Below are 8,643 nucleotides of genomic sequence, written 5' to 3'. Positions count from 1 at the left end.
GATCGCAGGAGATGGTATTTGCTGCACTTTTGAGTACATGTACAGCCTTCATTCTGACTACGACAATTGTCTTTTTTTTAAACTTTTGGATCAACATGGATCCCCACTCCCCACCTCCCCCAACTACGCCACTGCCCAAAAACATACAGTTACTGTAGGAGAGATATCTTTAAATTTATTTTATTTCAACCTGTAAACTTAATACTTTGCATGAATCAGGACAGTCATCGTGACTAGTTAATCTTCTTAAATTGCATGAGTCTTGACATTGGCAAAAAAATTTGGTTTATAAAAATGCAAGATATCGCGTTTCAGGGTATTCACTCATACTTAATGAGTCATACTGCACAGTGCAATAATATTATTATATATCAATTGGTCCACTTATGATCAGATCATTCAGATGTATAATAATATTATTGCAGTGTGACTCATATGACTGGATACTAAATGGCATTGGCTACAATTATCACTATATACCCATTAAATAAAAATTGAAGCTGCAATTGAATATATCATGCAAAATGTATTCCAGGTCTCATTGAATTAGTCCAGGAGCAAATTCCTGTACAACCTCTAAAAATGAAATTGGTTCAACCATCACTACATCTAAGGTTTGACTTAACAGGATGGTCGAATAGACCCCCTGGAACACCCCCAGGTAGTATACATGTAGTCTCCAATTGTGGTATCAGTTTTGTGCTAGAAGCCATTTTATAGACAAGGGTGGGTGACGCGACACCGTTAAAAAATGTGGGGTATAAATAACATAACAACTCATATCTTTGCTAATAATCAACCAATTTTAATTATTTTGGTACCAATGGGTCCGTCTTAGAAATTGCTACCATAAAAAAAATGTTAACCTACTTAAGAGGTCACTTAAGAGGTCACTACAGGTCAAAAGGTCACGTGGCGGGCATTTTTCCTTAAACTGCAGTAACGATTGCCAAATATAAATAAAATGTTGCTACGTGAGTTTGCTTATGTTTATTTTACCCTAGGGTAACCATATAAGGAGTCCAGTAAATATAAACTATTCATCTTGAACGGCTAACCCATGGCAGCAAATGGAATAGTGAATGAAATCCGTGACATGATGACCATTCAAATTTCTGGGTAGGGGTAACTTGGGGTAACAAACTGCTAAATATCTTTGCCAATATTCTACCAAATTTAAAAGTTTTGGTACCAATAGATCCTTATTGAAATTTGCTAGCATACTGTATTAACACAAATATAATGTTAACCGCCTTAGAAAGTCACTACAGGTCAAAGCGGAAAAACATAAAAAAGGTAAAACATACAAAATGAATGAATGTTCCAACATGAGCCACTGACTGGGATGGATAGCACATGTTATATATAGCTATAACCATGTGATATAACCACTACTCAAAATATATCACCACTCTATATAAATAGATTATCACATGATTTGGCATGATATCAAGTTTTAGTGCGAAGCTTCAGAGGTGCAGAGTACAACGAACAGAGTGAGCAGCATAAAACCATTGAAGTATATATTGATTTCACTCTGGATGCTAGAATGCAATTTTTGTGTCACGCATTATAGGCTGATTGTGTGGATATCCTGCCGATGGGCGTTGGCGACTCTGTCCCAAAAAGCTGGTTTTGAGTGGAACTCACACCACATAGTCTCAGATTCAGCAGCTGTTACCTTAGCTGAAGTGATTCAAATGGCCATGGTCCCATTCAATGTTATACCAACGCCTACAACCAGTGTTGGTTACATGCCCCAATGATAATGGATCCCAACAGAATCCGGTACGTGTAACTGTCATTAAGAATGTGGAGGCCATGATGGCGAGCCTTGCCACGAAAGACAGCGTCATAACGTTCGAACCTCGCCATTATGTCAAAGCCAAAGAAATCAAATGGCGGGCCTACGCGAAGGAAGTTTGTTCAAACATGAGTCATGTTGCATGTTGAGCGCTCGCATGTAGCCATAAACTACCTACTCCTCCTGGAAAAGAAATATGATGGATCGGGAATAGAGGATCTACTTGATCGAGATCGGGAGTGTATGGGAGTGGCACCGCGCTCACTGCTCAAAGGGCAAGTCCTACAACCCGAGGAGTTTTGCAACATCGACTGGATGCATGGCAAGCACATATTCCGTCTTCAGTTGGCAAGCTTATATCAAGTCGAAGGCTGTCAGAGGCAATGATGTTGGTGGTGGCAGAATAAGGAAGCAGTGGCAGAATACGACCAAGGAGTTTTGTAGAGAAGCTATGTTCAGGAAAGGCAGAAGATGTCAAGGAAACTTAAAACAGCTGACGCAGAACGATGAGTAGAGCATGGGACAGCAGTTCACCACATTCAAGAAATGAGGATCGCGCGCTAAATTCTCACCTGTTTGCTTATCTAGGGATGACACTATGTTGCTATGGCTCCAGCTGCTTCTAGGCAGTGTCACAGAGCAAGAGGACCAAACTTCTGCATGCACCCCACGTCTTCGCCATAAGACCAGGCCAAACTATTCCCGGATGCTACCTGTCTACATCACCGAGCATGAACCAGCTGTTGGACACACATCCTGCCATTCACAAAGAAGTTTGTCACCTGGAAACCGATTGCGCTGTCAGCAGGGTCTGCTCAGACCGTTTTTGCTCAGGAGTGCGGCTGATAGTGGCCTGTGGAGCAATCGCATCAACCTAGACTCAAAACCAAGGGTGGCATCATCGGCATCAGTCACGAACACCAGAGCACTGCCGAACGCTGCGTTCTTTAAACCAGCCCACGAACAGAGCTGTTATCACAACAGCACAATAGAAGGAGATGTGTGGCCGTGCAAGATTCTGATTGAGCTGGGAACACACCAAGGAAGAGCAGGCCCCAAAAAACAGACGGAAGAGAAGATGAGGGAAGATGTCACACTGAGCTTTGTCTAAGCAATCACATCAGGCCTCATGACAGACCCATTCCTCTTTTGATGAAGTGAAAATGACAGTGATGACCCTTAACCCTTATCCAACATTGCCAACAGGAGTGTGTAATGCCACAAGATGTATACAAGACGCCTACATGATGCCTGCTATGAGTTAGGCACCAGCACAGATGACGACATTTGTGGAGAAAAGGCTTCAACACCGATGAGGTGGCTCTTTGGAATGCCTTACCCAATCTCAAGATCAGGACTTCACCAACATGCAAGGAGAAGAGAAATCCAAGACCAGCCATGACGCAAAACAATCACCTGTTGCTGCTGATTCGTGCACTTATTGGGCCGTCTATGTGATTTTCTGTATAAGTCTAGGGACATCACCTGAAAGAGGTCCCTGAGCTATGACTGCTCGACAGTGCCCTATTCCCATCGTAGCACTCGGATGGCAATCTCAGAAAACCACAAGAGTGTGCTTCTCGTCCGGAGATGGAGACGCAGGGTAGGATGTTTAGGGAGAACTTCAGCGCACCCGATGCAAAGGATGGACAACTGCACATCTGATTGATGGTATGGCCTTTGCTGACAGATGTTAAAGTCTGGTGGTGTGTCAAACTTTGAGAGCTCGCGTCCAAGCACTACAGTCTCATCACTGCACATTTGCTCAGAAGGGATGCATGCGAGTTGATGTGATCATGGACGCAGTACAGGAGCATGTCAACAAGCTGGAGAGCGTGCCAAACGGGGAGCATCCACTGGCCCTAGAGATTCAAAAATCCAGAGTCCGAGCAACACCAATTCCCAAGCAGTGGCCGAAATACATTGCCAATCCACAAACAAGACCAATCTGTGTGCCTTCCTGTCGCGAAAACGTGGTGTCACATGGCGCAAGAGAAGCTGCCAACTCGGCCAGGCAATTGTCTTTGCGGTGGTTTCAGAATGTCAGAAGGCGGTTCTAGTTATCAAAGGACACTTGAGCGAGCTAGCACCTCCAGATCAGAGAAGCAGACACTAAGGCTACTTCTGCCATGCGAAACATGCATCGCATGCCACAAAAGGATCATCACATCCATCCCAGACACAGATGTAGCTGTACTGTTGCCACTCACTTCAACAGTCCTCGCCTGCCAACAACTATGGTTCCGCACTGGAGTAGGACAAGCTGAGGTACATCCCATGCACATTTGGCTGCCAAGTTGGGTCTACAGCTCTTGATGCATTGCCCGCATTCCATGCACTGACGGATGCGACTCTAACAGTTCACTGTGTGGAATCGCAAGAAGAAAGCTGCACCAGGAGAGGTGTCTCAGCTGGGCAAAGAACACACAATGAGTGAAACACTATCTCTGGGTGTGAACGTTGTGTGCGTGTATACACAAGACACAAAAGCTGGCAGACAAGCGATGATGTGAGGTACTGGCTTTTCTGTCAGAGAGGTCAGAGAATGAGGTGTTGCCGCCGACTTCAGACAGCCCCTTCAACACCTAAAGCATTCAAACTACCAAACTGTTGTATGGAGGAGGCGACTGGATCCAGACAGAGCACTTGCCAACACCCGAGCAACATGGCTGGAGCATCTCAGATGTGCTCTGACCTGTGCTGATGACAAAGGAGCCAGCACCACGTGGACTGGTAGAGCTTACGGCATGTTGCTGTAAGAAGTCCGCTGTCGTCGTGCAGATTGCTCCTGTAGGACAAATGGACTTGCATGGCTGAAGCGTGTGCTTGCATGGCCGATGAAAGCTGCCAGAACCCAAACACCATGCTACAAGACCAGTAGATGTCATATGTGGATGACGAGGACGATGAAGATGTTACATTTAAAGGCCGCACATAAGTTAATTGGCAGTGTCAGTTCATACTCTAACCAGTTAGTGTTGACTATGATATATGACGATGACTATAATATTGAATTGTATTGTTAAATTAATAAACACGTTACAGCTTAAACAGACTCAAACAAGAGGTGATGCACATATAATAAGTGTGTCAAATACTTCAGGCTGAGAACTATAACATTTCAATTGGTTGACGTAAAATGGTCACTATTTCATTCACTATCCATTCGCTGCCATGCGTTAGCCCTTCAAGATGAATAGTTTATATTTACTGGACTCCTTATATGGTCACCCTAGTGTAAATAAACATAAGCAAACTCATGTAGCAACTTTTATTAATATTTGGCAATCGTTACTGCGCAGTTTAAGGAAAAAATGCCCGCACGTGACTTTTGACCTTGTATGACCTCTTAAGTGACTCTTAAGTAGGTTAACATTTTTTATGGTAGCAATTCTAAGACGGACCCATTGGTACCAAACCATTAAAATTGGTTATTATTAGCAAAGATATGAGTTGTTATGTTATTTATACCCACATTTTTAACGGTGTCGCGTCACGCCACCCTTTATCTATAAAATGGCTTCTAGCACAAACTTGAGTACCACAATTTGAGACTACATACTACCTGGGGGTGTTCTAGGGGGTCTATTCGACCATCCTGTCAAGTCAAACCTTAGATGTAGTGATGGTTGAACGAAACGAAAATGTCAAGGTTCGTGCTCCTGGACTAAATCAATGCCAATGGAACACAGAACTTTGTCTAGAATCCAAACCTAAGCTCCTATCATTGTCATTTGAATAGAATCCGTTTTGTATAAAAAAATAAAATTTTCTTCTCAACTCTAATGTTTCAAAATTGATATCATTCTTAACAACTGGAACAGCTATACTTACTGACTCACTGCATGTTTTTTTTAAATTTTAAATAAGTTTAAAATGGTTTGACTTGGCTAGCTATGGAATACCTCTATTATCGCTGACCCACTCGGTCCAGTTAGTCAATGTTTACCTCTCAGGCAGATTCTAAATTACATCACTGCCACAAAAAATCTACCAGCAACAAGTCATTTGTCTCTTCAGAAAAACGCAGTGGCTGGAGGTACGCCAGCCGTATCTTAATGTCTCGCGGCTACGGGTACGGCAGTCCATTTGAGCATGCGTTGCTTTCCCACAAAATAATGCCGTTGGAAATTAATTCACGATTTAATTCACGATTAAGATTTCTTGATGAGCTAGAAAACACTCGGATTTGAAGTATGAAAAGGAACATTATTGTGCCAGCTAGCAACCAGTTGGTTGGGATTGATTGTCAGTTCAGATGCAAAATATTGAAAGCAAAAGGTTATACACCATATATAGATTAATTTGGGTACTATGACACGCGTATATAAGATAGCCGAGTTGGGTTAGGGTTAGGTTAGGGATAGGGATAGGGTGACTGTTTGTACTTGTGTGTGGGACTGCCGTACCCGTAGCCTCGATACAGCTGCAGCTTGGTTGTCCACCGGACAATGTCTCAGACTGGTTAGGTTGTTCGGCGCAAATTCTGGTTGTCTCGGACAACCGGACAACGCTTATTTCGAGCACTGTATATAACAATAGCAAATAAAGCAGGGCTCCACATTATTCAATGTTGCAACAGTTGACTTACGTAAATGGTGCCACGAGACGAGTGCATCGCATTCAGTGACGTACATGTCATTCTACGCTGGTGCCGCATCTATTTATGCAAGTAACCATTTTACAACAAAGTGTAGTACAGGGTGTCGCGAAAACCAAGTGGCATCTGACATCTCGAAATTCAATTGTTGCATATCTTTGTGAAAATATAAATATACAAGTTTTTTAATACATGTATGTTAGATTTACTGTAGACAATTTCTGTTACACAATCAATACCAGTAAGTATTCTATTGGTCGGAAAAATGGGAGACCGGTCGGGAAGATTGTTCAACCTCCAAACTTTAAATTATTTGATGGGTGTTAAGTGTTAACTTTACGTCTATAGACGGAATTCTGCCTTAACAAATAATCTGAGGGTGATGTTTTAAAACCCATTTTGTAATCATGAAATTGTTTGTAGTATATATGTTCTATCAATGAGGAAATGTTGCCCCCCCTTTGTTTTTTTAGGACACAAATTTAAGGTCATTGCAGCCAATGCTCCCTACCAAACCATCAAGACCCCCATAATTTTGTATCAAAGTTTTAATCTGTTAAAACGACCTTGTGTAAATGTTTTAGAGTGGATTTAATAGTTGAACACAACGGGGCATTACGTGTTTATAATTAATGCAGGGCAATCATGCCTGGGAAGTGGCGAGATCGCGAGGGGGGGTGTCCCTGGGGTTCTGGTGTGGGAATTAGCATGGAAAACACGTGGAAATTATTATAGCAGGTCTGCTTGGGTTAAAAATACTATTTATGTGCTTGTTATCTGCCGGGTGAGCTAATATCTGCACCTTTAATGCAGATAATTTCAGATTGTAGCTTCATAGCTAATTTCAGAGTTGAACTGAGCTGTGAAATTAATTAGGTACACAAGTGTGTTAGGTACCTGGGCGTAGTAAAGAACTTTTTGTTTCAGCAGTAACTTTTTGGATGACTATTGAAAGGGGCATGATGTGCGCTATACTGAGTGATATATGAAGAATTGAGATATGCGGGAGAATTTTTTGCTGAACTCTTGCAGAGTCACTCGAGAGAGAAATTGTTCATTTTTTAGTTGCAACCTTGCTTGATATAGGATTGACAACTTGGACATTTTAGGTATCATTTTAGAAGGGCTTGAAATTAAACCGAGTGATTTCAGAGTGATTAATTTCATCAGAATTTTAGACATGTATAAAATTATTTTCGCATGAGAGAAATTTTGTATTAAACTGACTATTGCGAAATTTTTGCTCAGAAAAACTAAATATAGCTGAATATAGTCTCACCTGACAGCGGAAATATCACTGATTACACCAACATTAAAAACACTAGAAGGTTTTATGCAGTTATAGCATAGAAAAATGGATTTGACCACATCATACCAGCAATACATTTTATTGTATGTCGACTCTCAAAATCACAAATGGCGCCTTCAAACCAAGTGCATAATTAAAACAAAAGGGCGTGCAATTCTGTGTGGTAAATATTATTGAGTTTTTATGTCAATAATTCAGAGCACTTTCTGTCATTGTCATTCTTGTGTTACTATCTGACTGGTAATCCAGACTTTACGTGGCATTAGTACTACACTCCTGTTATGCTAGTATGAACGTCTGTGTTTACACTCTGATCTGATTTCTGGCATTACTGCGCCGTGATAGATGTCTCGCGCTACCGCGAGAAAGTCCGAGAGATGGCAACGGTAAACATAAAATTATAAACAGAACGCAAAATTGTAATCTTGCATGATTTGGTGAATACGAAGGTTCTAAGACATTTTATCGTTACTCTAGACAATTGCTGTTACTCAAGCAATAACGGTAGGTATCATGAAAGTGGGGAAAACACTGGAAAACTCTTTCAAAAGTTACTTTAAAATGATAGAATAGGGAAAATTATTTATGAAAGTTTTTTTCTATAACTTCAGATGATACACAGATGACATGATGACGAATTAAATGGTGTTTAACACTAAAACAATACTAACTGTTATAATGGAACATTGAGGGAATCCGATGTACAAAAATTTCAATATTATGTGTTGTTCAAATCAAACTTGTTCTACTTTATGTTTTGCATTGTTGCCAGTGATAATGACTTTTTTTTATGTTATTTCCATCCTTCCATGGAAATGCTCCTGTGAACCTATGGGCTATTTTCGCCTGTTGGTGTCCCTGTGCGTGCGTGAGTGCGTGCTTGCTTGTGTATGGTGTGAGGGGAGCTGGAGAGCAGGTCTTTCATGGTTG

At 41.5% G+C, this 8,643-nt stretch overlaps 1 protein-coding gene across 3 annotated transcripts in view; it reads left to right on the top strand.

The window, feature by feature from the left end:
- LOC106804932 (pre-mRNA-processing factor 39-like) overlaps positions 1-8,643 on the top strand; it is a 28,338-nt gene that overhangs the window by 7,119 nt on the left and 12,576 nt on the right. The window lies entirely within an intron of this gene.

Source organism: Priapulus caudatus, unplaced genomic scaffold (assembly GCF_000485595.1).
Source record: "Priapulus caudatus unplaced genomic scaffold, Priapulus_caudatus-5.0.1 Scaffold93, whole genome shotgun sequence".
NCBI lineage: Eukaryota > Metazoa > Priapulida > Priapulimorpha > Priapulimorphida > Priapulidae > Priapulus > Priapulus caudatus.
This window is presented reverse-complemented; position numbering and strand designations above follow the sequence as displayed.